Source organism: Salminus brasiliensis, chromosome 8 (assembly GCF_030463535.1).
Source record: "Salminus brasiliensis chromosome 8, fSalBra1.hap2, whole genome shotgun sequence".
In the NCBI taxonomy this organism is placed as follows: domain Eukaryota; kingdom Metazoa; phylum Chordata; class Actinopteri; order Characiformes; family Bryconidae; genus Salminus; species Salminus brasiliensis.
The window spans coordinates 22,831,041-22,841,100 of record NC_132885.1 but is presented as its reverse complement, the minus strand read 5'-3'; positions in this window follow the sequence as shown (position 1 = coordinate 22,841,100).

Sequence of the window (10,060 nt, the reverse complement as noted above, 5' to 3'; positions counted from 1 at the left end):
TCCTTCACTGTTTTAGATGTAATGGGACAAAGTGTCCTTTAAGAATGCTAGTCCTGTAAGAAGGAATCCTCTGCAACGCTACATTCTAAAGGTTAGCTCTGACAGTAATATTGCAACCATCAATCTTAAAAAGGTGCCACAAATAGAACTACTTTTGGTTCCCTAAAGAACCGGTTTTGTAAATGAGATCTGCAAGTATGAGAAGCTTTGAACTTCTAAAACTTCAATTGCTGGGATTTCATTCTTGAGTTCCTTACTTCTAGAACGCCTAGAGCTCCTCCAATTTGGATTGTTTTCTACAGATTTTGTTCTATATAAATTTAGCCGGAACCCTGTCCAGGGAGTATTCCTGTTTTGCGCCCAATGATTCCGGGTAAGCATCAGACCGTGACCCTGACCAGGAAGAAGCAGATAAGAAGAAATTAACAAATATAAATTGATGGGTTTAGGTTTTGCATCATGTGGAGGCTCTTTAAAAGTTGTCTTTTAAAAGTGTTTTTTTAAAGCACCTTCAATTACAAGTTCTTAAGGGACACACATGCAGGAATTTTCTCGCTCCCCTTTGACCTTGATAACTCTTGAAGGACCCTTATGATGACCACTGATGTGCAGTACAGTTAATTATTTTTAGTTGTGTGTGGATGACACTTGCAAGTACACACTAATGGTTCTATATAGTACTGAAACAGGTTGGAACCCTTAAACTATTTTTGGTTTTCTTTTAACTAAAAATATTTAAGCATTTGAATATTCTTTTCAGAACCATTGTTCTCACTAATGAACCTTTGAGGAAGTTTTTTTCACATGTGCATTATCATTTTTATATTTGCACATTTTCACATCCGCTATATGGACCAAAGTAAGGACACCCGGCAATCCATTGTTTCTTCTGAAATCAGTTGTATTTTCACAGAAGGCCTTCTACTAGATTTTGAAGCATTTCTGTAAAGATTTAATTATATTCAGTGGCAGGAACATTAGTGAGGTGAGGAGATTAGATGGACACCACCCCACCTCATCCCAAACTCCCCAAATTATCCCAAAAGTATTGAATGGAGCACCATAATTTAAGAGAACACACCACTGCTCCACAGCTCAATGCTGGGGGGCTTTATACCCCTCTAGCCCACAATTGGCATTAGCCATGGTGCCTTTTGGATCATGTTTATTTGGTCCAGAGAGTCCTATTCTATTGGCAATACTTCTCTACAGGGACTAGACAAGCTGTGTGTGTATATGTTAGAATGGGTGTCCACAAACATTTGGATATACAATGTATAAAAAAAAACATTTGATCCAATGCAGAAAAGCATATATGATTATATGATATAGAAAATATATGATCATAATGGAAACATGTAATCTCAGAAGAACGATGCCAGGGATGAACCACCTTGCAACCATTTTGATTTTGCTTTTTTTTAAAAAGGTTTTAAAGGGAACCATATACAAGAGGTTTTCCTTATATATATGAGGAACAATTTAATTAGAGCAAACCAATTTAAGACATCAAATGGTTCTGGTTCTACACAGAACCATTGGCTTTACTAATGAACCCTTGTAGAACCCTTTTAAGGGGCTATGGATAATCTTCAGGAAATCCTTTACATTACAGAATGTTCTGTAACCAATTAAAGTTTGTCCTAGAAGCATATGTCAAAGCCAATAAAAAATGTGAAAAAAAAAAAAAACTTCTAAGAATTGCAGCTGTGGTATTCTCATTTCCAACCACAGTCAAAACCTTCAACCTACAGAATCTGAATGGCCTTTGTTTAATGCGCCTGCTTCTGCATGTTCTGTATTTTCCCGACAATGCAGTTCAAAAAACGCTTCCCCATTAGTCTTCATCATAGAATGCCTACAGCACAAGACTCCCCCATCTTCTCAATTTATCATGATGTATTTAAAATAGAAGTAGATGTTTCATTCATGCAGCAACCCTCTCGGAAATGTAGCATCATGTTAATACATTATTCCTTGACCACTGTCTTTCTTTATTGTTCTGAGTTTCCTTGCTCTGACTTGGCTGTATTCAAAACCTCCCCCATACAGTATGTCCAGCTCAGACTCAGTATAATGACCTCCGCTGGGATTTGAGGATCTGTCTATAATGCTTGGCGGTTTGCTCTAATAGGAATTTGCCATTCCATGTGTAATTCTAACAACTCTAACATATTGCAGCACACTGTCCTCCCTTTCGTAAATCCTCTGGAACAGTGCTGTGGTGATACAGTACCATGTTCAGATAAAGGGGCATCATTGTGTGCAGTCTTACATAAATATGATTTTTCTTATCTTTTTTTAGAGCATGTGCCGGTGCTCGGAGTAAGTTGAATAAAACATTTAGGAAGAGAGCAAAAAAGAAAAAAAAGTGGAGTGCGTGAAGCAAACGTAATGGAGAACGAGCAATAGCAAATGATGCACTGTCGGATAACCAGTATAATGTGCTGCATACCTTCCTCCACGTAGTTGAGCTCTGTGGCCTCGGTACGAGAGTCTAAAAGCAGCTCTGAGGGTCATGTGATAAAAAATTTATTGTAAACTCTAATGACTAATATCCAAGCAGCTCAGCTGTTCTTTGTCTGCCTTGATTAAAGACAACTCCAACAAAGGAAACAATCAATCATTAGAGTCTCAAGGCTCGGTTATACACAGTGTTTTAATCATGGTCGAATAAAATGCTCATCTGCCTGGTGTAATCACTTATTTTAAGAGGGTTTTTTATGTCAATTATGTTTCAATTAGTAGATCACAGAGCTAGGGCCCCATTTCACCATATACAAGAACCCTTAATTATGTTTGTATGTCTGCAGTCCATTATTTTTTTTAAATACTAGTTTGTGGGAATAATTAACACTGGTTTGCATCCGTACTTCACTCAGATCTCATCCTATCTAGTATTCAGCACTAGAGATTTGTGCCACTTGTCACCCACTATTAGATGTAGACATAATAATTAGCAGTGTCACAGGCATGGTTTAACAGAGTAAAGCTCCCAGTGCTGTTCCTTGGGGCCTCCTATGACTTATACCTTCTTTTTCCACCCACTCATGCCTTCTAGAAAATGTCTAGCGGGCAAAAGTCACGTATTCTATCGTGTTTACCCGTTGTATAGTTGATTCTTGAGCCAGGAGGAAAAGTCAGGAGACTAGAGATGTGGGAAGAAGGCATGTCTACCAGACCCACCCTTACAATGTACTGAGAACACACCACAAACTGAATGGTGAACTGTTAATATATATAAAAAATATTTATTAATCCCTATATACACTTAGGGAGCACTTTAATGGGATCATTCAGTCAGTCACAAAATAGTGTATGCATATATGGGCCAGCAGCTTCAGGTAATATTCACATCAACCATTAGAATAGGTACAAAACGTGATCTTAATGATTTGAGTGTTGCATGATTGTTGGTGCCAGCCATGCTGGTTTGCGTATTTCTGAAACTTGATCTCCTGAGATTTTTAGCACAGCAGATTTTCAGCAGTCTCCAGAGTTTACACTGAAATGTGCAATAAAGAAAACACATTCAGTGAGTGGCATTTCTGCAGACAGGAACACCTTGATGATGAGAGAGATCATGAGGGAATGACCAGACAGGCTTCAGCTGATAGAAGGGCTACGTTATCTCCTATAACCACTCTGTACAACTGTGGTGAGCAGACTAGTAAAACTGTTGGGTTCTGTCAGATTAGAACAGAAAGCTGAGGCTGCAGTGGAAACAGGCTTACCAAAACTGGACAGATGAAGACAATTGAACAATGTAGCCTGGTCTGATGAATCTCGATTTCTTTTGAGGCACACAGATGGAAGGGTCAACATTTTGCACCGCACAACATGAATACATGGACCCAACCTGCACATTGTGTCAGCAGTGTAGGCTGGTGGAAGTGGTCAGATGGTGTGGGGCAGGTTTTCTGGGCATACTTTGGGCCTGTTAACACCTATCAGTCACTGCTTGAATGCCACAGCTGATTTGAGTGTTGTCTCTGACCATGTGCATTCCTTCATAACTTCAGCACTACTTAACCATCTGAACTTGCGTCCAGCATGATCATGCATCATGTCACAAAGCAAAAGTCTCCTCCAACTGCTTTCATGAACATCACGCTAAAGGAATCTCTGTAGCCTGGGCCTGAGTACTTCAGAAAACATTAGTCACCAGTCCAAAATAGCTTAGCTAGTTTATTCAAAAAGATTTGTCAGAAATCTCCCATTTTAATGCAAGTAAAAGGGGTAAAAGTCAAAACCCATTGATTATAGATGAAATATTATAAATTATTTTAAAAGGGAAAAACTAAGGGTTAACCAAGACTTGCCGTCACTGATCTGTGTCTCTCCCCATCCATGTAGCAGTTAACCTTGCCTTTGAGCCCAGGTTCTCCCTATAGTCCAAACACCTTCACGCTGTTTAACTTTGAACCTCCACTTGAACTAACTTCCCTTCATTCCCTCACTTCCCCTCATAAAACTCCAAGGTTTTATTCCACTCTCTTTGAGAATCAGCCCACCAGCAATAACCAATGAGCAACTAGTTGAATTTATTCTTCACCACGGATGGCCACATTGACATTTACCCTGAGGCCCTCTGATTGACAACTGCACGCTGTGGGAAAAACACAGCTTCAGCATATAGTTGACACATTAATTCACTTTAATTAACTCCCAGAACGGAAGGCAGACGGTCCCTGGAAACCGATTACTCCTCATACCATAATTGGTCAAACTACAGTCAAATATATACATCATGCCCTAAAACACTGCAAATCATTTACTACTAAAATACAAGTACATTTTTACTCATAATTCAGAATCTCACAATGTACACAAAGTCCCCTGTCTGTATGAACAACCGGGGAGAAGGGGTAGGAGGCTGATACACCACCAGCTTTTCTATTAACAGGTAGGCAGAGAGGCCCAGGGGGTGCACATACTACAAAACACCAACTGATCACCCGCTTCTGTTTTGAAATGTACGATTATTACTGATTAACAGATATGAATACTGACTAATAATGCACTATGGAGCAATAAATAAATAAATCACTGAATCCAATAAAACCTCTCTGGCATGTGGTTGAACAGAAGATTCACAGCATAAAAGTGCTCCTGAGAAATCCGCAGGACTTATGTGATGCAATCATGTTGTGAAGGAGGCCCTACCCAGTATTAGTACTGTGTTCTTGTATTAGTATGTATATCCTTTGCTATTACCAACCAATGGCAGATGTTAAAACTGTAAAAATACCAAAGTGTTCATTGTTCAACACATGTGCCCTTGTTTTTGACAATACAACTCCCTGGAGACTTTGATTACCTGGATTAGATTGTTAGACTGGGGTTGGAGCTAAACTCCATCACCAGGACTGGGCACCGCTGACATTTCACCCATATCCCCTAGTTATGCAGTGTAGCCTCTTGGGGAGACCGGTGGTAGGGTGAAAACTCACATATGGAAAAAAAGTTAGGACACATGCATTTGTATTATGATGCTAATGAACATATAAAAATGCAGAGTTTCTTTTCAGTGATACCAAGCATATTTTTCTGTGGAGCACTATGGAGCACTGCAGAATCAATTTAGAGGACTGACTCCCACAGGGATCTTGAACACCATGGACAGAGTGCAATTGAGCCATTAAGTTGCATAAAATTGTTAAAATGCTAAAATAATTTTTGCACATCTAGAATAGATTCAAATGTACCAGCAAAGGTATTCTTTAGAATAGCTTCAGAGGTCTCTAAGGGTTAGGAGAGTCTGCTGGATAGCACAGTAAATTTATACACGTTGGGGGCACTAGGGACAGCAGCTCATTCTAAAAAGTCTCTTCTCTTCATGAAGTGTCCATGACACTAAACCTCAGGCAAATAAAGTTAAACTGGAGAGAGCCACTGGGATTCACTAACTTTCAGAGATCAATGTCCAGGTTAATCTAAGCAAATATTAGTGAGCGGATATGAAACTAAAGCATGTTTTTAAGGCATCATATTTATTGGTAGTATCAATGGTAGTAATATTCATTGACATACAACCACAAGGCTACAGTTTCTCTGATAACGTCTTTGAAAGCACTCAAATCTATTATTTGGTCACGTTATGATTGACAGCTGCTAGATTTTTATTTAAAATTTGACACAATTCCTGGCTCTGTTAGGTAAATGGTTATGAGTTGTACAGAAAAAAAAGGTGGAGTGGGATAGCATCAGGGAAAATGCCATGCTCCTTATTAGTGCCGCTGTGCAGATGGCTGGGAATCGATGGTTGACCTTCTGCCCATGCTGTAGCTCCCCCACAGACAGAAATCATTTCACTCAACTAACTCTATCCATCATAGAGTCAAAAAAAAAAAAAAACAATCTCAAGGATTCTGCTTTCTCTTCTCCCTGGTGCTTTAGAATACAGTGTGGACAACAGAGGCTGAGGAGAAGTGTAGTCTTTTTGAAGCTTAGCTTCTAAGCATTACTTTCAGATTCTTTTAGACCTGATCAGTAATGTCTGCTCTCTGTAGTGATTTGTTCCTGAAACAAAACAATGTGTTGTCTTCTGGCAGAAAGACAGATGATGTACATTATGTTTATTTGTCCACGATGTCTAGAACAGAACATAAAACTGAACGGAGACTTAAGTACTTCAGTACAACGTTTTAAAGCCTCTGTAGGACTTTTGAGGGGAGCTTTTTTAGGTGGCTGATGAGAAGACTCATGGAGTAAAAGTAAAATGTGAATTCTTGTTATTGAACAACCACAAACCTTTTTTTTTGACACACTGTACATCCAAAAGCACCTCTGTCTTGCTTAATGTGATATACACCCTGGCAGTCCATCTCTACACAGTCCATAACTAAAGACAAATGTCATGTAATTGCCTTCTTCTCTCTGCTAGTAAGAAGCCTAATTCTCCTGAATTGGAAAGGGGCCACCACCCTACATGAAATAGATGGATTAATAAAGTAATGGTAGTAAAATTCAACAGGACAATACAAATTGCACTGTAAGGAGTTTAACTTTTCACTTTAGGCAGAAAGGCTTATTACACACTAAGGTGTATTACTCAGTAACTACAGGGACTTCTGTACAAACTGGTGGGGCTATTCTTTGGTTATAGACATTTGTAATAACACTTTAGGGTTAAAAAGAATTTTCAGCAGTTTTTATGGCGATTCTGACACTGACCAATGTTTCCTAGTTAGGTTTTGTTCAGTTTAGGGAGAATAATGGGATCCATTTCAGCCCGCCGGCAGGCCATAGGCTGTGTAAAGGGTTTAAAAGAAACTGCTTGGTACTCGTTTACCTTTTATAACATACTTTGAGGCTTTGCAAATATCTGACTGAACTGTTTCTTTAAATTTCCCTTTTATTTCTATTCTTATTCCAAATATTCTATGAATATTTAAATATATCTGATGTAGAGATGGGAGGGAATGTTTTCTATAAGATTTTGGATGATTGCTGCGAGGATTAGATTGCATTCAGCATTAATAAGAGCATTAGTGAGGTCAGGGTGTTGAATGATCACCACCCCACCCCACCTCATCTCCAACTTTCCAACTCATCCCAGTATTGGTTGGAGCACCATGCTGAGGGGGTTTTATACCCCTAAAGCCCATGTTTGGCATTAAGCATGGTGCCAATTAGTTACTGTTTATCTGCTCCAGAGAATCCTAGAGAAAAGAGAATTCTATTGGAAATGCTTCTCTGCATGAACTAGACAAGCTGTGTGTGTGCATTTGCACATCTGTGTGCAACTAAATGCATTCCTTAGAAGGGGTGTCCACAAACATTTAGATATATAGTGTGAACAACTAATTCTGTATTTGAATTGGAGCTAGAATTAAATAATTATTATTATAATAAAAATTATTTTTCTTCTATTGCTATTTATTTATTTCAGCTGAAAATCATTTTGGAATATAAAAGGTGCACGTATTTAGGTGCACGTATTTGTCACTGTACAATGTACACTGTACAGCGAAATGTGTCCTCCGCATTTAACCCATCTCGTAGTGAACACACACTTGTGTGTTAGGGGCAGTGAGTACACACACACCCAGAGCAGTGGGCAGCCAACTCCAGCACCTGGGGAGCAGAGAGGGTAAAGGGCCTTGCTCAAGGACCCAACAGTGGCAGCTTGCCGACCCTGTCATCGATATCCCGGCGCTCCAACCGCTGAGCCACCACTGCCCCTAAAGCATCGCCCGAACAGTTTAATTAGATTGTTGCTGTATTTTATTTATTTATATTTATATTCCTGTTCATAGATGTGACTGGTATGGAAATACAAATACTTATACATATACTATGTAGTTAGACAGTGTTGATGGTGGTGATTTTTGCAAAAGTAGCAAACCAAATATTCCCAAAAGTAACAGTGACTGATACCAAGCTTAGCCTAAAGGTGTACAGTATCGGGCTGTGTTCTCTGAAGTGATGGAGCTTCATTGATAACCTTTAGGATGACCTGGAGTGAAATTTGTCATGATAGAGAACAAATGCCATGTTGATGTTGGATGCTATTTGTTACAGTATGTGACCTTACTAATGCACTTGTGATTGAACACCATTAGAAAAAACCTCAAAGCGCTGTTCCAACATCTAATGAAAAATCCTTTCCATAAGAGCAAGACACTGACACTACAGTAAAGAGAGTACAAATTCCCTGTTAAAACCCTTGATTTGAAAAGACATGCTGACTGGGCCAGATCCACAAACCTTTGGACATTCAGTGCATTAGGCATCTACAGTTCCACTTCCTATTCATACCATTCTCAGTCTGCTTGCCATCTGTACACCATTATAGCATGTACTCATATTGTGGAGAGATGCTTAATTCCAGTAAATCAATAGTCCTTGAAAGGTTTTGTCCATTTACACATACTTTGCTATTCACCTGGATGTGAACGGAAAGGTTTCTCTTTGTTTCTGCATAAGAAAGTGGTAACGGAAGTGAAAAATACAAGACACTGAACTACGGACATGAGGAGTTAATGGATGCCATTCACACAAAACATTCTATTCATTTGCAAATGGTCCATTAACATTAGTAATAAATACAAAACCTCAAGATTTTTTTCGTGTTGAAGCCCAGTGAAAGACAACCAAGACGACACTGAACTCAACTGATGTTTCACTAACTGTGTCAGACACAAAGGATGTACATACATGAAGGCTTAGCTCATGTTAGGTCTGCAACAGTTGCACTCAAAATCTTTCAACCCACAATGCAAATGAACTTTCAGAGGTTTGCAATAAACCAATCAAACAAGACCAATTTAAATAGCTCAACACAGCTAACATAGCAAGTGCTTTCACCAGATTCAACACAAAATGCTACTTTTAATGCCGACAACAGTCTCAGAATTACTCACCCCCCTTCATGACAAGTGTCTTTAGTACCCTGGAGAGCTCCCTTTTGCTGTTAGGACCTGCTGCAAATGTGATGCATAGCCAGACACCAGCTGCTGGCAGCATTCCTAAGGCATCTCAGCCCATTCCTCATGGGCTATGGCCACCAGTTTGCGTGCTGCGACTTCCTGCTTCAGCTAAGATTTTTCATGGGGTTCAGTTCAGGCGACTGTGACGGCCACTCTAGAATCTTCCAGGATAACTTCTGTAACCAAGCCTTGGTGGAGGTGAGGTATGAGGTATGCTTGGGATCATTGTCCTTTTGGAAGGTCCAGTGACGCCCATAGTTCAGCTTCCTCACAGAGGCCATGATGTTGTCCCCTAGGCTCTCCACACATGCTGCAAGTGGAAGCAGAGAAGCCCAAACCATCAGTGAGCCACCACCATGCTTCATTGTAGGTGAGGAGTGTTATTTTCAATGACTGCTTCATTCGTCCTTCTCCAGACATAACACTGAGCCATAGACCCAAAAGGTTGAACACTGAAGTTCTCACATAGATTGATACATTTCAAACAATGATCAATTTGCACCTCAAACTGCAACAATGACTAGCTCAGAGCATAACCCACCAATAGTCTTCACGGTCTTCAAAGAGAACTGTTTTGATATTTACAATGTATGTCAAGGTGGAAATTTGGATTACTTTGGGTGTTT